The 25169-nt window shown below is 33.6% G+C and overlaps 1 pseudogene; it reads right to left on the bottom strand.

The window, feature by feature from the left end:
* Positions 1–6797: 6797 nt before the first annotated feature.
* LOC134470371 (olfactory receptor 4C6-like) lies at positions 6798–16429 on the bottom strand (annotated as a pseudogene).
* Positions 16430–25169: the final 8740 nt, after the last annotated feature.

Below are 25169 nucleotides of genomic sequence, written 5' to 3'. Positions count from 1 at the left end.
TAAAATGTTGGGAGCACAAAATAAGAAGAGAAAAATAAAATCTATAAGATAATATGTCAAGCTATTTAAAAAGCCAAATTCATCCAAATAACAGCCAATTTGTCAGAAGAAATTTGAAGGATCAAGAGGATACAAAATAATGTATGTCAACTACAAAAATGAATAAGTGTACAAAACACTACTAACAGTCCTCTTCCAAGACATACCTACCAAGAAATAATTGCCACTTCCTTCTTTGAACTTTTTCTAACTATCACTCAAATTTTTTCTCTTGCTTATCTTCAGTTACCTATTGACAGTCTCCTTTTGGCTCTACTTGAATTTGATTAGTTAGAAATAAATGGCTATTTTAAATCCTGATTCATTATTAATAATAACCTCTGCCTTCCTTTTTTAGACTATTTTTCACCTTTCCCCTTCTCAGAATGCTTTGTATGTTTTGTGTCCCACTAGCCTCTTTAGTTTTTTTTTATTTAAAGAGAGATAAAAAGGAAAGGAAACAAAATTTTAAAAAAAGCATTAAAAGGGTATAAATAATACGGAATTTCAAGGAAAAAATACAGTAAGATATCACTAGTTAATAGGTTACATATTATCATCTTTGAAATAGTTGTCCAAATTATAAAATTGAAGCATGTAAAGTGAACATTCATACAATGAGATTGCAGACAGTGCGGATCAATGATCCAACAAAAGCTCAGTAATATGGATTTCCATCCTACACACTCAAACATACATGCAGTTATATCCCTTAGACCATCTTCCTTTCCTCTCTTTTTTAATAACAATTACACTTTTTGGGTTTTTTTACTCCCACAATTCTTATTATTTTTTTGGAGAGAATAAAACCTAACGTGGCTAAACAAAGCAGAGTTGGTTAGAACAAAAGTATGGGCATAGTACATGATGTAAAAATAGATCATCATGGGGACGGCTATCACAAAGAGAATGAGAGATGCAGTGGTAGTTACTATTGTCTTCCCTAATTTGGAATTTGAGGACCTAAAAAGACTTCATCATCCTGTAATGATTTGATTAGTTCTATAATATGCAATAAGTATATAAAGTGGGTGAAGATAGGGACAACTATTTGAAAGAAACTAGAGACAGTTAGATAATGAAGATCTCCAGTGGACTTGCTTTGAAATCTGTATTTCTTTAAATTGTTTTTTTTAAATTTTCTGTTCTGTTTTGATATGTTTAATCTTACCCTCTTTGAGATGTAAAACAAATGTGTAGGACTGATAATCATATTACTGAGCTTATGTTCGATCATAGAGCAGAATGGTTTGTAGGGTCACTTTTTGAATGACATTCTAAATACTTTAATTCTATAACCTGAACAGCTATTTCTAAGATGACAATGTGTAACTTATCAACCGGCAATTTCTTACCGTTTGTTTGTCTGTAATTTTGTATTATTTCTACCCTTTTTTTTTTTTTGTCTTTTTCCTTTTTACCGGTACCAGGGATCGAACTCATGACTGACTGCTTGCAAGGCAGGTGCTTATGCCGCTGAGCTAAATCCCCAGCCCCATTTCTACCCTTTTTTTATCTCCATGTATTTTTTTTGTTTCCTTTTCTTTAAATAAAAAAAAAATAGATCATCAGGTGATCTAAAATGGTTACCATTGTGCCTCTTGCTACTTTTTTTTAAAAAAGTTGCCTATATCATTAGGTATAATAGAATTGATCAAAACAGTACAGAAGAAGACCAATAAAACCTATACTGGAGACCTTACAGGATTTCAAAAGAAGATAATAATCAAACCATAATGGGCATCTTAGTGAATCTTATTGCCTTCAAAGTGGTTGCCTATACCCTCAAACTTGATACTATCAAACAAAATAGAATATAGTAAAATCTGACAGAACAAGATGGGGTTCAAATCAGGTTAATAGGAAAACAAAAAAGTTACTATAATATATCCCGCTGTTTTAATTTAGTTTTCCCTTAATTGAAAAAAAAAGTAAGAAAAAATAGATTAATTTTTTAAAAAGGGTGGGATTGAGGTAAAAGAGGATATTGTATTAGAACAACACAGGTCAGAACCGAACAATTTAAGCGTCAATGGGTTTCACCACCAGATAACCTAACATAATAGTAGTCACCATAGTGCCTCCTTCCTTGAATTATTTGAGTATAACTTCATATACTACAGCATCAAGCATATCAAGTCAGTCTAAAACTATTCAAGAGAATGAAGAAATTACAGAGTATTTAGAACCAGTTAACAGAAAACGAACAATGGTTTCTATATTATCTCTTTGCCTATAAAAATTTTTGTTTATACTATAGCATATAGTAAAATATAGTATACCACATGTTAAAACCAGTGAAAACAGGTGTACAACATCTTGAAGGGACTTGAAAACAAGATGATATTAAGTCAGCACTAGCTTTTATGATGTGTTGTTTTCTTCAGAATAGCTATTCGTACTATCACTGATACTAAAATTGAGCAACGCAGGTTAAAACCATTGCAATTAATGAGTGATGACATTATATGGATTCAAACCAATATGATTGGGAAGCATGATTACCACATACTTTTATGTATTCTTATCATTTCTTACACTGGGAAACTATTTGGTATTTATACATGTGAGTTTGATTTATTTCACTTATGAGTGTGGTCTCAAGCTGGGTCCACTTATTTATAAATATCTCAATGTGATCATTCTTTATAGCTGAGTAGTACTCGATTGTATAAAAATACCACAACTTTTTTTTTCCATTCCTCAATTGATGGACACTTAGGTTGTTATCTGGCTATTACAAATTGTGCTGATAATAAACATGGGTGCACATATATCATTGTGGTATGATGCTTTCAGTTCTTCTGGGAATATGCCTAAAAGTGGAATAGCTGGGACAAATGGGGATTCCAGTCCCATCTTTTTGAGAAATCTTCAGACTGAACTATGTAATGGTTGTACTAGTCTACACTCCCACCAACAGTGTAGGAGAGTACCTTTTTCCCCACAGCCTCTCCAGAATTTGTTGTTGGTGGTTTTCTTGATCTTGGCCATTCTTTCAGGAGTGAGATGAAATCTCAGTGGGCTTTTAATTTGCATTTCTCTAATGACTAATGATGATGAACATTTTTTCATGTATTTATTTGCTGTTTGAATTTCTTTATCTGAAAATTGTTTATTCATCTCAGATGCTCATTTTTGGATTGGGTCTTTGAATTTTGGGGGTCTGATTTTTTAAAATTCTTTATATGTTTTAGACAGAAGTCCTTTGTCTGAGGGGCAGTTCTAAGATTTTTTCCCAGTTTGTGGGTTTTCTTTCCACTATGCTGGAGATTTTTTGATGTGCAGAAACTTTTAATAAGAGGCGATCCCAGTTACTGACTCTGGAAAGTATTTCCCATGCGGTTTGAGTCCTGTTCATGAATTCTTTTTTTTTTTTTTTTTTTTTTTTTTTTTTGTCTTTTTCCTTTTTACTGGTACCAGGGATCAAACTCACGACTGCCTGCTTCCAAGGCAGGCACTTATGCCGCTGAGCTAAATCTCCAGCCCCTGTTCATGAATTCTTTACCTACTTCTATGTCTTCAAGGTTTTTACCCAATTTGTCTTCCAATAGATTTAGTGTTTCTGTTTTGATATTAAGATCTTTGATCCATTTAGATTTTATTTTAGTGCATGGTGATAGGCATGGATCTAATTTTAGTTTTCGGCATATGAGAGCCAGTTTTTCCAACACCATTTATTAAAGAGACTGTCATTATTCCAGTGAACATGTTTGTCTCCTTTATCAAAGATAAGGTGGTTGAGTGTGTTTGTAGTTGTGGTTGTATCTTCTAATCTATTCCACTGATCTTCGGCTCTGTTTTGGTTCCAGTACCATGTTTATTTTACTACAGTTGCTTTGTAGTATAACTTCAAGTCCAGGATTGTGATACTCCTGCCTTGCTTTTGCTGCTTAGAACTCTCCATGCTATGCTAGCTCTCTTCTCACTTCAGATGAATTTTAGGAGTGATTTCTCAAGTTCTATGAGGTATGTTGATAGTATTACTATTGGGATTGCATTGAATCTGTATAAAAGTTTTGGGAGAATGGCCATTCTCACAATATTTATTCTTCCTAACCATGAGCAAGGGATGTCTTTCTATTTTCTGAGATCATCTTCAATTTCATTTTTCAGTGTATTATAATTTTTCCTGTATAGGTCTTTTACTTCTTTTGTGAGAGTATTTCCTAAATATTTCATTTTTTTGGTTGCTAGTGTGAAGGATGTTGCCTCTCTTATTTCTCTCTCTGTGACTTTGTTGTTAGTGTATAGGAATGCTATTGGTTTTTGAATATTGATTCTGTATCCAGCTATATACTGAATTTATTTATTATGTCTAGGAGTCTTTCAATGGAGTTTTGGGGATCTTCTATATAGAGTATCATGTCATCTGAAAATAATGATAATTTAGTTGCCCCTTTAGTTTTTAGATTAGGGGGCCAGCCTGTTGTCTGTCTGGGTGTTGCTGAACCTTTTTACCCCTGAGCTTGATCTTGAGCTGTACTCCTTTACTTACTCTTTTCCTTCCTTCCAGCTGTGCAGTTCTACACTGCCCAAAAGTGTCATAGATTTTCAATCTATCTGTGGCTGCTGGATGAGTTGTCTCCATTTTTCTCTCTGGTTTCCTGTCACATATAGCTTTGCTTTCTCATCTTTGACTTTCAGTTTATTAACCCTCTTTTGGGTTGAATGTATTTCCAATTGTTAATAGTGTATCAGGATTTAAAAGTCACAGTAGTCTTATTGCTCTGTTTAGTTTGATTTTATTTTGTTCTGGTCTGTCCACTCATATTAGATTTGAAGGCACAGACATTAACCCCAAAATAGCAGATTATACTATGGTAACTATCCTTAATTTCCTATTAACTTAAACTGAAACCCTATATTACTTACATTGTCTTACTATGGCTGATCTTATTTGAATCTGGTTTGTTGGACTGTGGTTTTGCTTTGGCTGATTTTATTCGAATTTGGTATGCTTGATAGTATCTAGTCTAAGATTAGAGGCAACTACTCTGAAGATGGCAAGATGTAAAAGATATCCATACCAGTTTTGATTATTAATTACTTTCAATTCCTACAATGTCTTCAAAGTTGTGTTTTTATAAAAATAGCTATGTAATAACATGCTTAACTATATTAAGCCTGATGATGTGGACAAGTCTACTGAAAATAACAAGAGAAAGCATAGTAACTATGGTAGATCACCTAATATTGTGGTCTTATGTGTCTTTTTCATTGCATGTTTTTCTAGGAATTTGTTTTGTTGTCTTGTTATTATCTGTTTTTCCCTATAATACAGAGATGATAGATATACATGTAGAAATTCACACATGGGAAGAATTTTTAAAACTATTTATGGGAACAGATTATATAATGCATGATATAATGCATTAATGAACAGATACTCTGAAGAAGAAGAGACACTAAGAAACCCAATACTAATTCAGTACCATTATGATATAAAATCTAGCAATATTATTAATCACTGTTCAGAATGATATTAGTCTAGTCTCTTCAATTTCAGCATATGTAAAGATAAGAACAGCTACTACGAAGAGAATGAGAGACATTAATGTACTCATTATTGACTTCCCCAATGTCAGGTCTTGAAAACCTAAAAAGCCTTCATCATCCTGTAATGATTTGATTAGTTATATAATATGTAGTATGTATTCAACATACTACATATGAAGTGAAGATAGGGACAACTATTTGGAAGAAAACTAGAGACAATAAGATAGACAGTGAAGATCTCCAGTGTTTTGAAATCTCTATTTCTTTAAATTGTTTCTTTATGAACTGTTTTGTTCTGTTTTGATATGTTTCATCTTACTCTCTTTAAGGTAAAAAACAAGTGTGTAGGACTGATAACCATAGTACTAAGTTTTTCTTGGATCATTGAGCAGAACTGTTGACAATGCACTATTTGAATGTCATTTTGTATGCTTTAATTTTGTAACCTGAACAACTATTTCTAAGATGACAATATGTAACTTATCAACTAGTGATTTCTTACTGTTTATGTTTCTGTAATTCTGTATTATGTCTACCCTTTTTCTGTTTTTTTTTTGTTTCTTTCTCTTTAAATAAAAAAAGAAATAAATGGCTCTTATATTCCATGATCATTTAACAGGTAGTCATTATAAATATAGTTAATACAAAACATATATGAAACAGAGTCTGTCTCTCACAAACCTCCAATATAGAGATCAGGGTGTAAAATAGTTAAAGTCAGCCCAAAGTTATATCAAAATATTGATAATTAAGGAAGGGAGAATGTTCAGTTAAGGCAAGAATCAGAGACTCTTTCAACAGTTGTATGAAAGGCTTCCCTCAAAATGTTGCTCCAACTGTGAAGTTAGTGAATTCAGCACTTTAAGAAAAGTGGACATTTGGAGACAGAGAGAATCTGGAGTCTTGAGAAGAGAAATAACTTTATTAGCTCTTGGGGCATTTGGGAAAAACCAATAGTACTGAAGCACAGAGACGAAGTGGTGACAAATTAAAGATGTGTTTGGAGAGGTAGAGGTCAGCAAAGGATGAGCCAAAGAGTTCTGTGACAGCAAGGGATTTCTATTGCAATGAGAAGCCTAAGGAAAACTACAAAAGTGTCATGAACTCTAAATTGTAAATCATCAAATCATAGCATCGATTTTAATTTAAAAATATATAAAAATCCTTCTGTTAGTAGAGAATGGACACTTTTAGTTCCTAAAACATTCTGAACAAATGATTAATGATTTATTTTTCATATCTACAGTGTTTTTATTAGTACCTTTTCACAGTGCATAAGGATTACAATCATTGTGGGGAGGAGGTACACATGCATAACACATCCTAATTCCTTTTACTCCAATTCTCCTTTCCTCCTTTGTCCCTCTGTCCATAACTTGCAAAAGATTATCATTTTGCAAAAGATTAATCACACCTTATGGAAAACATGCTGCTCATTGCAAGTTAGTTGACTATTAGGTGAAGTCTTTCATTTCATCTACAATCTATTCATGGCAATTTTCACCTCTGCATTTCTCATTGTGTAGATCAATGGATTCAGCATTGGTGTCATGATATAATCCAATACAACCACTGTTTTGTTGATAGTGTAAGTAGCCACAGTTCTCATGTACAAGACCATGCATGGCACAAAAACCAACATAATCACTGTGTTTACATGATCACTGTGAAGTGGGAAACACAGCTGGAGATGGCCTTGCACCTCCTTCAAAGCTGTGAGACTTCAGAGAATACAAGATGACTATATACAAGGCAATGAGGGAAAGGAAGATTGCCATGCATGTGATGCCAATGTTGAAGATGCCCAAGAGGCCCAGGGTGTGGGTGTCTGTGCAGGCCAGGATCAGCAATTGAAACAAGTCATGTATAAAGTGATCTATGAAATTGGGGCCACAGAAAGGTATTTGATACGTGAAGACAAGTTAAATTGTTGCATACAGGAATCCTCCTACACAAGCTGCCACCAATAGCAAGCAACATCTTGAAGGGCTCATGATGACAGTATAATACAGAGGCTTACAGATAGCCACATAGTGGTCATAGGCCATCACGAGGAGAAAAGTAATCCCAACACCCCAAAAAATTTTTCTGCAAAGAGAAGGGTCATGCAACCTTTGAAACAGATGGTAATGGTCTCAGAGAGAAAGTCCACATTCATCTTACAGACAATGACAGAAGAGAAACTGCCATCCAAAAGGGACAGAGAGGTGAGGAAAAAGTACATGGGTGATCTCAAACTTGGACTTGTGATCATGGTTGTCATACTGAGTAGATTTACCAACAGAGTGATCAGGTTTATGATTAGAAACATGACAGAAAATAGTTTCCACAGTTTTGGGTTCTGTGTAAGGATCAAAACGATGAATTATGTCACATTTTTGTTTACCATTTCTCTGATGGGAGAACCTTAACAATGAGAACTTTGAAAATCTGAAAATAAAGTATACAATTTATATTTACTGATTAATTGGCTTTCTATATTTGAGGGTCCCAAGGTATTTCTTATTTATTTATTTATTTATTATTTTCGCCACCCTACAGTTGAGCTTAAAGAGAATATCCTAAATAAAGTATTTATAGATGTGCACTTCATATATTCAAAGTTTCATCATGTTTTTTTTTTAAATCCTGCTTTTAAGTTGTTATTCCACTTTAAATCTATTTCCTTTCTTTTCTGCGTGTAGGACTATTATTACTACTAATCACATTCTTTCAGGAACTTACCATATTGCAAACCTGAGAGTTCCCCTATTACTAGATTCAATTTACATATAAAGAAATAGGCTCATATAGTTTGGGGGACTTGACCATGGTTTTTTACCTACTGAATAGTGAGGCTACAATATGCACCACATTTTCCAATTTCAGATTCTGTGCTCACAAATAGAGACGTCATTTCCCTTGTAATTGTGCTCAGAGGCGATATTAAGCAACCTCCGTGTTAGAGATTGTAAAATGAGAACACTGTCCTGCCTTCGCTTTATAGCTACTCACTGAAATTAACATTTCTTCTTGTGCTCTTCTTCAAAAATGTATGTTAATGCATTTATAAGTTTATATTTTGATTTTAAAATTTAAGAGATCAATGTGTTCCTAAAAATAGGGGCTATAAGATTTCAACTGATATATTAATTGTTGAATCAGATTACACACTGTGATGATCTAGCTAATTTTAAATCCACAGTACAGCTAATTTGGACCAGAATTATCCTGATTTATGTCTTCCAGATATATTTATCATCTATGTGGAACGAAAGACTGTCAGGAATAATAATGATGACAAAACAATGAACCCTCAGGTTGACTATGTTGTTAAGATTTTACTGCATAATCTCATGCAGTAAGTACTATTACTAAACCCAGTGTAAGGCAAAATTAAAGACTTAATATTTACATTTCTTGCCTACAATTATTTAACTGGTGTTTTGTAGAACAAGAATTTTGATCACACAGATTGCCTGCTATGTTCCATCCCTGAAAATGACTGCTTATAGATTTCTGTGAGTGGCAAGATGCAATTCAAGTGCATATAGTTGCAGGTCAAAATGAGATTGAGCAGACTGTACTTACGCACTGTTTATTGGGGGCCTTACCCTCTATTTAGATGCAGAGAAACAAGTTCAGGGCTCTCATGGATTCTGCATAATGATGGCATGTATAATTATTTCATTATGTGTGTAAATAAAAAAATGAAGTGCATAAGAAATTTAATGCACTTGAATCATCCCCTAACTACTCACTGCCTGTGATCTGTGAGCAACTGTCAAAACTGTTCCTTGGTGTCAAGAAGTTTGGGGGCCACAGGTTTGGGGGACAACTGTACCTGTCTCTTTCAGTCTCGTAACTTAATACAGAAGAAGAAAAGTGAGCTTTTCTCTCTGACATCCAATTTCTATCTTCATGTCCCTCCTCCTTATTTAATGACTATCATGGTTTTCCTTTACACTCTTTGTTTTTACTCTACTAATCTCAACTACTTCCTGCTAGGCTCACATCCTATTTTTTCCTCTGGTAATTTTGCATTTTCAGGGAAAATCTTGGACTCAGATATAGCAAATTTTCCCCTAAGTCCTAGGTAGGATATGGCAGACTTGCTTTGTAATTTCAATGTCAACCCACCCATGGTTCAATTTTTGCAGAATGTGATTAAGAAAATAGGAACCACAGCTGCCATGTTTGTACCTCTTACTCATTTGATGCAAGCTGCACTTGTTCACTTAATCATCACAAATATTCTTTATGAACTATGATGACTGTCTGATTTTCCAGAACTACAACATGTGCTTAGAGCAATTGTGTGATTTGTCCTTTATCCACAGTTTTGCCTTACTTTGAACACATATGATAATCCCTAAGCATGGTTTATTAACTGCTTTGTCTTCCAATAAATTCATCTCCTGCCTCACAGAGTATATTAGAAACCAATACAATTCAAGAATTTTATAAATGTAGGAACCTGTGGTGCAGGGGTTACATAAGGCTGGTGCTGTCCCATGTTCCAGGTTTCAGAGCAATCTGGTTGTGTTTGTCAATTAAGCTCAATGATGCCATGGACTGACCATTGCCTGGTAGCTTTTTTTCTTCCCTGCAGCCAGATCTAAGAAATAGACAGTGCCTTAACTTAGAGTTCAGTGCTGGATGACACAGTCAGCTGTCTTTATGATGTGTTCTTCACCTGTAATGAAAAATAGGTATCATTTAAAGTGCCTGTGCTACTGAAAACAGGACAATTATGGTTAACACCTTTACTTCACTTTCTACATTTTCCATAAATATTTGTTATGACTGGTACATCAAAACCTCATTTGATGTGATTCATTCCCTTATATGGAAAGTAGAACTGGTAAGTATAGATCACAGCCCATATTAATATTGAAATGAAAAAGAGAAAAATAATTTAATCCTTTGAGCTAGACAATCCCTGACAGAAAGATTGAGCAGGGGATGCTGTCAGCAGTGGGAGAACATAAAGGAAATCCCAGCAGGGGCAGAAGAGACATTGCAGCAGAGCAGCAGTGCTCTACATGGTGAGGAAGCTGCAGTGCTGACTGTGGTGCACTGTTTAGCTGCTTCATTGCTAACAGTAATGTGCTCTCTCAGATGTGTGTCTAATTAGGGTCACTGAATTTGTAATTTAATAATGTAATTATATCTCAGTAAGACATGGCATATGTGTAAACATACATTTTAATGAAAAATTTATCTTTGATAGCATCTCATACCAATATACAAAGATTTATGCTCTTTCTAATTTTGCTCCAACAATACTGCAGTGACAACATTTCCATGTTTGCCTATATGATTGTTCAAAGTGTATGTACACATTCACATACATATTCACAAAAGCCTCTCAATTAAAGTGACCTAAGCATTTCTATAAGATACATTTTTGGACTAGGATTGTATAATCAAGAGTAGAAGAATTTTAATTGTGAAAGTGTAGTGATAAGTTTCTCCTTCTGAAGTTTATATAGTTCCATCAGCGATTTATTAGAGACAGTTGTGCCTGTTTCAGTTTTACTTGATATATAACTATTATTTTTAACTATTAAGTTTGTATTTATTGTCTTATAAGCATGCAATAATTATTCTAGAACAATTTATGAAAAGTTTCAGCAAACATTTAGATAAAATACTGAGGCAATTTTGTTTGCTCTAAATAGAATCATCAGTCTTTCTCAATAAAATTAATAAAATCAAGTAGCATTTGTGTTAATCAAGTTTTTTTCACATCTTTAAAGTAACAGAATTGAAGAGTGGTACATTTGTATTAAGGTTATCTAGGGGTTTATCAAGTTCATTTAGTCTTTCAGAGAACTAATAATTATGTTCGTTGATTTTGATACTGTGTTCTTAGTCTCAGTTTTGAATCTCTATTAACTATATGTGAAGACTTGATTCTACAGACCTCATAGGGAAATTGTGAGGTAAGACATATTAATTTACATTAAATCAACACACTGGCACATCATATACATTCAGGACGTGTGCCATAGTATCAATAACCTATGATTGTTCAAAACAAGTCATTTCACAATATGGGCTTCTAAAAAAATTAAGAAATGTGTATAGAGAAATAAAGGAAGACTGCAGTTTTGAGTACATCCTATTCAATTCAAACACTTTGAAGATAGCAATACATGGTGTAGTAACTATTACAATTAACTTAGAATTTGGTTATGAAAGTTTGTTTATTGTTTCATAAAATGAAAAAATCTTTGGTTCACCTACAAATTAAAAAAATGGAAAATCGCTGATATCATTAATGTGCTTGACTCCTTATACTTATGCTATTTTAAGCTTACCAAAAATTACCTTTGTGTAAATATTTTAAAAGTTCATGTTTGTCTTGTGTAACATGTTTTAAAAGTCTTTATCCATATTTCTTTCTACAATGTTGAGAGAGGCATTTACAGAAATATTACAACACTCATTAATGTGTATAAAAGACAAGAAAAACTTTCAACAATAGGCCATTTGCAGACTAAAGGTGACTATTGAACTAATTCTTTTCATATAAGAATTGTAAAATATTACAGTATAGTCCTTTAAAATATCATAAAATGTGAATATAAACAAATAGTCCAACTGAAGATTTACCTCAATGGTATTAGTGCCTGCTTGACAAGTGCAAGGTCCTGAGTTTGAGCCCTAGTACCAAAAACAAAAATAAAAACAAAATATACCTTTCATTAGTACAGTATTTGTATACTATAACACAATAAATATGGAATGGAATGTAAGAATGTAAATATATGTGTGTGTGTGTGTGTGTGTGTGTGTGTGTGTGTGTGTGTGTGGTGTATGTGTATATAGTCTTTAGGTATTTTTATCTATGCATATACATAATTTGGTAATTTCTTCTATGTTTTAATGTTTTATGGATGAAATATGTGTCCCTGCAACAATAATATATATTGTTTCTAAAATTAGACAATTTCCACGAAAGGTCATTGTCTTTCTTATTAGTTAAAATGAAGTCATACTGACTCAGACATGAACCTAGACCTATGTGACTGGTGTTTTTGCAAAGAAGAGAACTTTGAAGACAGAGTGCATCCAGGTAAATTATATGAACATGAAGTCAGACATGACAGTGCTACAACAGATGCTTTCGAGACTAAAGATAATCAAGAAAGGAGAAGCTCAGAAAGACATATGAAATACATTTTCCTTCAGCCCTTCACAGCCTTCCTAGTTCCAATCCTACCCAAACTTTCATCATGCACTTCTAGTCTTCAGCACCATGACACAATAACTTTGTTTTCCAAGATACCTAATTTACAGAAATTTCAAAGAATTCTTAGGAAAATAACATGTACTAAATTTTACAAAATCAATCATACTTCTTTGAAACAGAAAATAACAAATACTAGTGGGAATAATGAATTGAGGAAATCATGAAAGAAACCCTTTAACTATTCTTCAAAACATTCTTTTTAAAAAATATATATGGACCTAAAGATGTCTAAGATGTGAATTCCATGAAAGAAATAGGAAAATATTATATTTTAATCACCAAAGAAGGACTGACTGTCATCCTGTGTTCAAGGTTAGAAGTTTTACTTGAGGCATTTCAGAAAAAGATAAAGCTTATTTCTATGATTTATCCAAGTAAATTACATGCATATACTGTGAGAATATTTTTATAGGAAAATTCATGATTCATGCCACAGAAAACAATTTCCTGTCAAAGAGACTATTTAACTAGAATGAATGAGGAAACATTAAGTTATTACAAACAGATTCAAAAGAGAATCCAAAGAGTCACAAAAATATTTTCACAAAAATGTAGACTAAAGTAAATTTAAAGTGCCACTTAAGGGTTGTAAAAATATATATCAAACACTTTAGAACTGCATTTCACAGGACATAATTCATTTGTATTTCTTATCTTAGAATCAGTTTTGTTTCCTTCACTCTAACACTTACAAGGAGATTTGTGATTAATTTTGAATACCTAGGTATTAATATTGAATTAAGGATATATTAATCTTGATTTCATCTGAATCTAAATACTCTAGACCTATACATGCAACAACAACAAAAAATCACTCAGACAGGATAACATATAATTAAACTTACCAAGCATGTCTTCTTTGGAGCGCTAGGCCTTGGTATAATCCTGGAAATTAATCTCAGATGTTGTGTATTATATCTGACATGAGTGGTTTTGAATGTCTGAGGCCTTGTATTACATACCAGTTTGATCAAATTGTTTTGTACCAAAGTATGATTTATGATAAGCATGTTATTACTGTGAGGGCTGGTATCTAAGTAGATTCAGGTACTGTATGCTAATGTGATTGACCATTAAGTAAGATCCTGGACTGAGAAAGACAATCACCTCTTCTTTGAAACTACTTAAAATTGCTGTTATATAAAAAATTTTGAGAAAGTTTGAGTGTTTTCTTGTGTGACTTCTCCCTGAGGAGCCTCTGAATAGTTGTGCTTACTTCATTTTTCTTCCTGATTAGCATCTCCTGCATATTTTCTCTTTGCTGATTTTTATAAGTCATTTCTTTGTTAAGACCTGTAACTGAAACAATGTATAGTCCACTGAGTATTACTGAAAGATCATTGAGATCACAAGTGGTTTTGAGGAACACCACTTAAATATATCATTTAAATTTATTAAACATATTGTCATAAATGAAGTCATTAGTAAATACAGCATTTAAACAAATCCTAAAGTTTGCTACAAGCTAAATTCAGGAGATAATTATTCTGCCTAAAACACAATATACTTGATGTAGTATATTTTTGTTTAAAATAATGTATAGGTTTTTTTTTTAAAAAAAATAAAACAAAGGCACGTTTCTGAGTCAGAATCTAATGAAGATACAGAAATTTCTAATGTCATTACTTTACAAAGGAAAATGGAGATGATGAAGTAAGATGAAGAAGATTAGGAGGAAGAGAAAAGAAAGAGAAACAGCCCAGGATTGGCTTTGGTATTTTTTTTTTTTTTTTGGATTTCTTCTTGTTATAAATGAATTTAAGGATTTTTCCCTTAGTACTTTCAGGAGTGCAGTTGGTATTTTGATTGTGATTTCATTAAATCAATAAGTCATTTTTGGAAGTATGAGTATTTTGACAAAATTTATTCTGCTTAACTAAGAATGGGATACATTTCCAATTAGCATTGCTCCCTTTGATATTCTTTCTCATGCTACTCATAGTTTTCATTGTAGTGGTTTTTCACTACCTTAATTAGGTGTTGTAGTCAGGGTTACAAGGAGCAAAATTACACACATGACACAGAATTTATAATATTTTATGATGGTCACTCAAAATTAAATACAAGAAAGTATAGGAAATCTGTGCACAATGCTAAAAACCCAGAATATCCAATCAAGACCATAGATCTCATAGCAGTGTCCTGCATGGATCCCATTGAAGACCTACAGTCACAATGCCTCCCCTGAGTCCAACAGGAGGTCTGGAGTCCACAACAAGGAGTCATGACAGTAAGTTTTACAGATCTGTGCTGGGAAGGCCCAGTGATCAGTGATGGAAGCTAGAACGTCTGTGCCATTAGGGTGAAGGGTCTGTGCTAGTAGGTTGAGGTTTCTACACAGGGGCCAAGAAGTGACAATCAAAATAGGAACCAGGGCTGCCTTGAAAGATATCACAGCCATCCTCAACAACAGTGAGGTCCCAAGCTCCTTCAATGATGGAAACTGTCGAGTATATGTTAAGAAGCCAGTGTGACAAGCTTCTCCTGGAGATTACACTGTACACTTCCTCCTCTCCAGAGCTAATGCTCAATGGAAGGACAAAATCTCCCCCAAATTGAACCACAGCCACTCTCAATGACAAGATCCCCAGGTCATTTGATAATAATGGCTGAACTCATACTGGGAAGCTAGCTATGACAAGCTCCTCCAGGAGAATTGACAGCTCCGAACAACAATATTTAGGAAAACCCACAACACCCCACTCTCCCTCTCTATGTCTCCTTTTGTGCTGGCAACATTCCTTAAGTGGGCCATCTACTCTTAGCACCATGCTGATTTAAACCAGCTGTTGTTAAGTTGACCACCAGTTTTTAAACCATAGTAATCAAACCCAATTTGATAACCATACATATTTTCTTAAACCAGTCTTTAGCGGAGAGATTTGTGAAAGTTAACATATCTTGGTCTATGCAAATTTACAGTGGTATAATAATTACATCTATGAAATTCCTTTTACACTTAATCCTGCAGAAAAAGCAAAATATTCAAGGCATAACCTAGGTCCAACATTAAAATAATACTTTGATAAATTAACCTGATTACAAACTTATAAAATGACAATAAAATCTAATTAAAATTATAATTACAATCACAGTGTTTGCATTCCATTAACTGTTAATATGGTATGGCAAGACTAAAGTATAAGGATCTCCTTCAATTCAAATATACTCTTCCCTTCAGGTGAAAGGCTTTATTTAGTTCATTTTCCCACTGTCTTTTTCTTGTAAATAACTATGTTCTCTTGTTTCATCTTTGCAACCCACAGTTCCACTGGAGCCTTCTTTCTGGCCAAATATTTTATTCTACTGGCCCTTTGCTTTAAATTTCCAACATATATCTGGACAAAAGTTCTTAGACATAACTTTGCTACCATCCCAACTGTAGACTGCACTGAAATTTTTCTGTCACCCAAGCACTACCTCTAAACTCAAACAAAATGCTGACCAATTTTCAGTGAAAATACAATATACTACCTGGACTCCAGCTGCAGATGCAGAAATAGAAGCTTCCCAAGCTTTAGGTTAACCAGTAGCATTTCCATCTATACTCTGATTTCCAGGATCTGACCGGAGTCTCCAATATAATTTACTGCATACAAGAGCTGCTTTATTGGCCATTCTTTCAAAAAGTTTCCAAATTAATTCTCAAGGCTCTTAAGCCAAACGGCCAGGCAACATAAAAGAAATGACCTCACTCTCCTGGTACCAGTTTTCATCTTGGTTACTTTTATCTCATTGCCGAGACAATATACCTGCCATTCAAAGTGAAATAAGGAAAATTTAGCTTACAGTTTTGACTGCAAAGCAGGATGTTTTGGCTGTGGGGCAGCTGTTCATTGTGGCTGCCAGCAACAAGAGCAAATAGCACAAAAAATGGGAGCACACCTCTTTCTCTCCCCTGCCCTGTGTGCTGGCTCTCCGCCACTCAGTGGCTGCAGCACTCACACTACCAATCCCAGCACTAGACAACAAACCAAATGCTAGCCTCAGATGCTTCCATGACATGTGAAGTTTAGGGGACCACCTAGACACAAAACAAAATATTAGGTTAATTTCAAAATTTTTAACTTTTTTCTTATGAGAATTTGGAAGTGTACTACTAGCATATTTACTTGTTCTCATACTGTTTTTCTGATATAGGTAATTGCATTTATAAACTTATCTCTTAGGGCTGCTTTCATTGTGTCCCATTGATTATGATATATTATAAAGGCATTTCTGTTTGATTCTAGGAACTAAACTCTTCATTGATTTTTTGCATTCCATTGATTATTAGTTTTGTTTAATTATTTTTGCTTAATTTCTTTTCATAATTTTAATTTTTATTTGCTTTTGTATTTTTCAAAATTATTGCAATAATGATAGTATATGATGAAGAAAATGTTGCTTTATTAAAAAGAAATTTTTCTGTAAATTTTCCTTAAATAGGAATAAAAAAGAACATCTGCAAATGGTACAATGTGTGAAAACTTCCTTACTTTAAAAAGTTTACAAGTATGTGTTTAGAGTATGTAATGATTACACCTCTTGTGGAGAATTAGTACATGAGCATAACACCATGTATCACATTTTCCCCCTTCCCTGCCACCGTTTATTGGAGGCCAGAAGCAATTTTATTTATCTTATCAGTCCCTATAAAGTGAACTATATATGCAGTTTACTAGTCAGACTAATAAGATAAAAACAGATAAAACACATAATAGAATTAAATTGAATCAAGGTACATTTTTAGATATAATGTTGAAGTACAGTAACCTTTTGTTTTTCTTTGTTTTCTATTATCTATCTTTTATATTGTATTCTATTTACATATTGAGTTTCTCTTATGAGAAAAAAAAACATATGATTTAAGTTTGTATGTCTGAGTTACTTAATCTTATGGTCTTAGGATGTATCTTTTACTCTTTTACAAATTATTCATTTATCTTTATGTCACAATACTACTTTATTGTATAAAGAATCCAAATTTTCTTTATCCGTTTATCCATTCATAGACTTGTACGCTACTTCTAAGATTTAGCTATTATGAATTGTGGAGGGTTTGCATACATATTTGTGGTAATATATCTTTAATGCTCTTTTGAACATAGATCGCAGTGGAATAGCTCAATCAAATGGAATTTTTAATTTTAGCATTTTTGAGAAACCTCCATATTGATCTTCACAGTGCAAGTTCCAATGTACATTGCCAACTTGAAGAAATGTTCATTTTTTTCCCCCACAGCCCCACCAACATGTGTTTTTGGTTGATTTTTTTCTGAAGCCATTCTTCCTGGAGTGTGAGAGTGCATCAGTATTTTTTCTTATTTACATTTCTTGAATGTCCAGCAATTTTGAATATTATAAATATTTGAATATTTATGTATTGACTGGTTTCTATGTACTCAAAATTGCTGGACATTCAAGAAATGTAAATAAGAAAAAATACTGATGCACTTTCACACTCCAGGAACGTTCACTTGTATGAATTGTTGAAATTCTAATAAATACTAGTGTCACAACTAAATCTACCTCAAAATTTTCTTTAACAATACAAGTAGTAGTTATTTAATTATCAAATAAAATGACTTTCTGCATTTATGTCTATCTATAAATATTTTCTACAAATGGTGATACGTGGAAAGCTATATAAATAACTTTGGTTATATAAATTATGAATAATTTATGTTTTATTATGACACACAAATTGCAAATGATTTTAATTTAATTGGAAAAGGACACTGCTATTGGCATCAATAAATATAAGAAAAACTTGAGAAATGCTTTATTTTTAAATGTTATTTTTATTTTTTTTCTTTTTCCTTTTCATCGATACCAGGGATCGAACTCACGACTGCCTGCTTGCAAGGCAGGCGCTTATGCCAATGAGCTAAATCCCCAGCCCCTTTTAAATTTTATTTTAAAAAAGATTAACATAAAAGAGGACATACCAACACAGGTCAGAACACAACAATTTAAGCAACATAGTGTTTCACCACAAGACAACCCAATATAACAGTACTTACCATAGTGTCTCTTTGCTTGAAATATTTGAGTATACTATCATACAGTATAGTATCAAACATAACAAGACAGTGTAAAACCATTCAAGCAAATGAAAGTATTACAGGGTATTCAGAACCAACTAACAGAAAATGAACAATGGTTAATATATTATATCCTTGTTCATAAAAAATTTTGTTTATACTATAACATATAATAAAATCAAATAAGATACAACGTGATAAAACCGATGGAGACAGAAGAACAAAAGCTTAATAGGAATTCAAAACAAGATGATATTAAATCAACACTAACTCTTATACAGTCTTGTTTTCTTCAAAAGAGTTGTTCATATCATCCCAGACAATAAAATCAAACAACTCAGAATAAAAACATGTTAACTAATGAATGAAACACTAGAAAGCTTCAAAACATAATGGGGAATCATTACCATCTCTTAAATTAGAGAAACTATTTGGCATTTATATATATGAGTTTGATTTATTTCACTTATGAATATGGTCTCAGGCTGCATCCATTTATTTATAAATATCTCAATGTGATCATTCCTTATAGCTGAGTAGTACTCTATTGTATAAAAATACCACAACTTTTAAATGCATTCCTTAGTTGATGCACACTTAGGTTATTTCCAAGATCTGGCAATTACAAATTGTGCTGTTACATACATAAATCACTGTGGTATGATGTTTTCAGTTCTTCTGGGAATACACATAGAAGTGGAATGGCTGGAACAACTGGGACTTCCATTCCCAGCTTTCTGAGAAATCTCCAAATTGACCTCCTCAATGGTTGCACCAGTCTACACTCCCAGAAAAAGTTCAGGAGAGTTCCTTTTAGCCCACAGCCTCTCCAGTGTTTATTTTTGGAAGGTTTCCTGATCCTGGCCATTCTTTCAGGAGTGAGATGGAATCTCAGTGGGTTTTTAATTGGCATTTCTCTAATGAGTAATGCTGATGAACATTTTTCAGGTATTTATTTGCCATTTGTATTTCTTCATCTGAGAACTGTGTACTCATCTCAAATGCCATTTTTTTGGATTTGATCTTTGAATTTTGGGGGTCTCATTTTTAAAATTATTTATGTTTTAGGCAGAAGTTCTTTGTCTGAGTGACAGTTCACTAAGACTTTTTTCCCAGTTTGTGATTGTTCTTTTCACTATGCTGGAGATTTCTTTTGACCTGCAGAAATTTTCTAATAAGATTGATCACAGTTATTGATTCTAAGAAGAAATTCCTATGTGGTTTGATTCCTATTCATGAATTCTCTACCTACCACTATGTCCTCAAGGTTTTTACACAATTTGTCTTCCAATAGATTTAGAGTTTCTGTTTTAATATTCAGATATTTGATCCATTTAGATTTTAATTTAGTACATGGTGAAAGGCATGGGTCTAGTTTTAGTTTCCAGCATATGGAGAGCCAGTTTTTCCATTAACACTTATTATAGAGACTGTAGTACTTCCAGTGAACATGTTTGGCCCCTTTATCAAAGAAAAGATAGTTGAGTGTGTTTGTAGTTGTGGTTGTATCTTGTAATCTATTCCATTAATCTTCAGTTCTGGTTTTATTCCAGTATCATGCTGACTTTACTACAGTTGCTTTGTGGTATAACTTCAAGTCAGGGATTGTGACGCCTCCTGCCTTGCCTTTGTAGATTAGAATTATCTTTGCTATTCTAGGTCTCTTCTTGCTCCAGATGAATTTTAGGAGTGATTTCTTTAGATCTATGAGGTATGTGAATGGTATTTTTCATTGGGATTGCATTAAATCTGTATACCAGTTTTGGGAGAATGGCCATTTTTACAATATTTATTCTTCCTATCCATGAGCCAGGGATGTCTTCCCATTTGTTGAGACCCTCTTTGATTTCTTTTTTCTGGGCATTATAATTTTCCCTATATATATCTTTCACTTCTTTCATGAGTATAATTCCTAAGTATTTCATTATTTGGATGCTAGTGTGGAAGTTGAGGCTTCTCTTATTTCTCTCTCCCCGTGATTTTGTTGTTAATGAATAGGAATGCTATTGATTTTTGAGTATTGATTTTCTATACAGCTACATTGATGAATTTATTTATTATTTCTAGGAGGCTGTCAATGGAGTTTTGGGGGTCTTCTCTGTAGAGTATCTTACCATTCTCAAATAATTATAATTTAACTTCCTCCTTTCCTATCTTTACCCCTTTTATTTCTGTCTCTTGTCTAATTTTTCTGGCTAATATTTGCAGTACTATATTAAATAGGAGCAGTGATAAGGGACATCCTTGTCTTGTGCCTGATTTTAAGGTAAAGGCCTTCAGCTTTTGGCCACTTAGTATGATACTGGCTGTTTGTTTGTCATAGATGGCCTTTATTATACTGAGGTAAAGACCATCTATTCCAATTTTCTTTAAGGTTCTTATAATAAATGAATGTTGAACCTTATCAAATGCTTTTTCTGCATCTATAGAAAAGACGATGTGATTCTTACTTTTGGCTTTATTGATGGTGGATTACGTTTATTGACTTATATATGTTAAACCATCCTCGCATGCCTGGAATGAATCCCACTTGGTCATGGTGTATAACCTTCTTGATAATTTGCTGTATCCTAATTGCCAATATTTTATTGAGAATTTTTGCCTCTGTGTTCATTAGGGAGATTGACCCGTAGTTCTCTTTTTTAGTTGGGTCTTCTCAGGTTTTCTTACTAGAGTAATATTTTCTTCCAGGAATAACTTAGGGAGAATTGCTTCCCTTTGAATTTCATTGAAGTTTGAGGAGTGTCGGACATTATCTTGCCTGTATTTCTTGTAGAATTCCGCAGAGAATCCATCTTGGCCTGGGCTCTTCTTTGTATGTTATGACTTAATTACATTTTCAGTTTCATTAATAGAAATTGGGTTATTCAGCAGTTTCCTCTTGACTTAGCTTTGGTACTTTATATGTTTCTAGGACTCTTTCTGTCTCTTCAGAGTGTTATAAAACCTATGAGAGTATAGGCTTTTGAAATAAGTGTTGATCATCTTCTGTATTTCTACAGAGTCTGTAGTAATTTCACCTTTATCATTCCTTATTGCATGAATTTGAGCATTTTATTCCCTTTTTTTAAATAAGTTTGGCTAGGGGCTTATCTATTTTATTTATTTTTTCAAAGAACCAACTCTTTGATTCATTGATTCTGTGGATTGTTTTCTTAGTCTGTGTTGTATTAATTTGTGCTCTGATTTTTATAATTTCCTCCCTTCTTTTGGCTTTGGGCTTGACTTGCTCTGCTTTTTCTAGCTGTTTGAGGTGTAGCATCAGGTTATTTATTTGTATTCATTTTGTTTTCCTGAAGTGGGAACTCAGTGCAATAAACTTTCCTCAGAGGACTCTTCATTTTATCCCACAGATGGTGGTAAATTGTATTTGTATTTTTGTTTGCTTATGGCTATTGTTTAATTTCATCTTTATTTTCCCTTGTGACCCACTGATTGCTCAAAAGTGTGTTATTTAATTTTCATATGTCTGTGGGATTTTTCATGTTTTTATATCATTAATTTCTAGTTTCATGGCGCTATGATCCGATAACATGCATGGGATAATTTCAACTCTTTTGCATTTATTTAAATATGTTCTGTAGGTTACTATATGGTATATGTTAGAGAATGTCCCATGTACTGCTGAGAAGAATGTGTATTCATTCTGATGTTGTTGGATGGAACACTCTGTATATGTCTATCTATTCCTTTTGTTTACAAGTGTGATTCAGTTTTGTTTTTTATTTGCTGATTTTCTGTCTGGTTGATCTGTCCCTTGGTGTCAATGGTGTATTAAGATCTCTTGTTATATTTGTGTTGTTACTAATTTGATTTTTCATTTCTGTTAATACTTGCTTTGTATAACTGGATGTTCTGGAATTTGTTGCATGTACATTTAAGATTGTTATTTCTTCCTCTTGAAATTTTCCCCTAACCAGTAAGTATTGACCTTCATCTCTTCTGATCATTCTTGGTTTGAAGTTCACATTGTCTTCAACATAATAGCTACCCCCACTTTTGGGCAGGGGGTTCCTGTTGGATGAACTATTGTTTTCTGTCCTTTGACTTTCAGTCTTTGAGTATCCTTTTGGTTTAGATGGGTTTCTCCTAAACAGCATATTGTTGGATGTTGTTTCTTGATCCATTCTGCCACTCTGTTTCTTTTCATTGGTGCATTGAGACCATTTACATTAATGGTTATAATTGTTACATATTGGTTTATTGTCATGTTATCTTCTGCTGTTGCATCTTTATCTTTTCTTTCTGTTTTATTGTCTGCTTTGCTTAGTGTCTTTTTCCTAAGTGTATCTAAACTGTCTTTCATTATTCTTTGGAGGGTTGGCTTGATGATCATGAAGATCTTGAGCTGTTCATTGTCATGGAAGTATCTCATTTTTCCATCAATTTTGAGGGGCAGTTTTTCAGGGTACATCAGTTTAGCTTGGAAAACATTTTCCTTTGGTATCTGAAATCCATCACCCCGTGCTGTTCTTGGCTTTATTGTTTGTGCTGAGAAATCTGTGTTGATTTTGTTAGGGTTTCCTTTATAGGTGATATGTCTTTTCTCTCTGACAGCTTTCAATATTCTATTCTTATGTTGGATTTTTGAGATGGTGATTATTATATGTCTGAGTGTTGTTTTATTTTGGTTATGGATATTTGGAGTTCTGTATACTTTACTGATCCTGATGTTAGTTTCCATTCTCATATTTGGGAAATTTTCAACTATTACTTCCCTAAGAATCCTCTTGCTATCCTTTGTGTTGTCCCTTTCTTTTTCATTTATCCCTATTAATCTTATGTTGGATTTTTGCATCATCTTGCAGCTGATTGTTATTTCCAGATTGCTTTTTATTTTTGAATGATCTTTCCTTTATTGTTCACTAGCTGCAATGTTGTCCTCGAGGTCTGAATTCTATCTTCACTTTCTTGTGGCAGCTTTGATAACTTTCAATGGAATTTTTGATTTCCTGTATATCTCTTTGAATCTGCTTCATGTATTTTGTTTGTTACTTATGTTGTTCATTCAGCAGTTCTATCTTTTTGTTTTGTTCCTCTAAATTTTTAACCATGTCTTCTTTATATTTGTTCAGCATCTCTTTCATTTCTTTTATCAGTTCTTCTTTTACCTGGGAGATTATTTCTAGTTGTAAATCCTTTAAAGCTTCCTGGATTTGCATCTTTATTTCAGTTGCTGATATTTCAGGTGTTTCAGGACTATGGCATATATTTTCTTGTATGTACATAGCTCCTAAGGTTTCTTGGGATGGACTGGAGGTTTGAGATTTTATTTTGATCTTTCATCTTGTTATTTTCCTATATTTCGGTTTTTCAAGTTTTGTTCCAAGGCTTCCCTTCGGCCTGTTGGAAATCATCTTCTATGCCCTCAGCTTCTGGGAGCCCAGCAGCCCAGTTCCCCGGACTGAGATAGGGTCACTGAGGTGGGGCAGGCAGGCCCAAAACCTCCAGAGCCAGTCCAGTGTGGCAAGAAGCCAGAAAGCTCCAAGGCCAGAGAGGGCAAGATTCCCAAACTCCTTGGCTTTGGGAAGGTGCAGAGACACTCACCTCAGGTCACCCAGTTTCCAGAATTTAGGGCGCAGGCAGGTCCAGGATCCCTGGAGCTGGCCAAGGGAGCTTCCAAGCATGGCAGGAAGCTGGGAAGTTGGTGCAGGCAGGCCTAAGGTCTGAGGAGCTGGTCCAGTGTGGCAGGAAGCTGGAGAGTTCCTTGACCAGCTATTGGGAGCATGGATCTCAAAGTACTGGGGCTCAGGATGGTGTGTGGATCCTCACCTCTGGCCACCCAGTTCCCAAGATTGAGAGAGTGAGAAATGCTTTTTTATATAGATACATTTAAATTGCTTTTCAAATTCTCTAATGTCTCTTTGAATTAAATGTGAATTAAAATTAATATACTGACAAGCATTAGTAAATTGTCTTAGTTTGCACATATTGCAGTTTTGAAAATAACATACTGTTTCAAAACCAAAATAATTACTTAAAAATTATAAGTAAGTCCTGTTAATATAGGATGTGAATATTAATGAAAATATTTTGATAGTTATTAAAAATCTGAACCAAACCTGTTATTGTGGGTTATGACTATTAGTGAAAAATACTTTGATACATGCATCTAATTATAATACTCTAAGTATATTAACTGTCCTTTTTATTGCAGCTTTTATGAATTTAAGAAATATTTATGACAAACTGTTTCTTGAAAAATTTTAGTATTTGTGTACAGATATTTTGTAATCATAAATAAATATTAAGAGAATAGGATAAATGGTCAAATATTTAATTATTATACATAGTAGCTCTGTAGAATTGTTCTATACTACATAAATACTACTTGTCATTCAATTTAATTCATCTTTTTTCTCTTT

Source organism: Cavia porcellus, unplaced genomic scaffold, assembly GCF_034190915.1.
Source record: "Cavia porcellus strain 051 isolate PalLab524CR breed Dunkin Hartley unplaced genomic scaffold, mCavPor4.1 scaffold_14, whole genome shotgun sequence".
NCBI lineage: Eukaryota > Metazoa > Chordata > Mammalia > Rodentia > Caviidae > Cavia > Cavia porcellus.
This window is presented reverse-complemented; position numbering and strand designations above follow the sequence as displayed.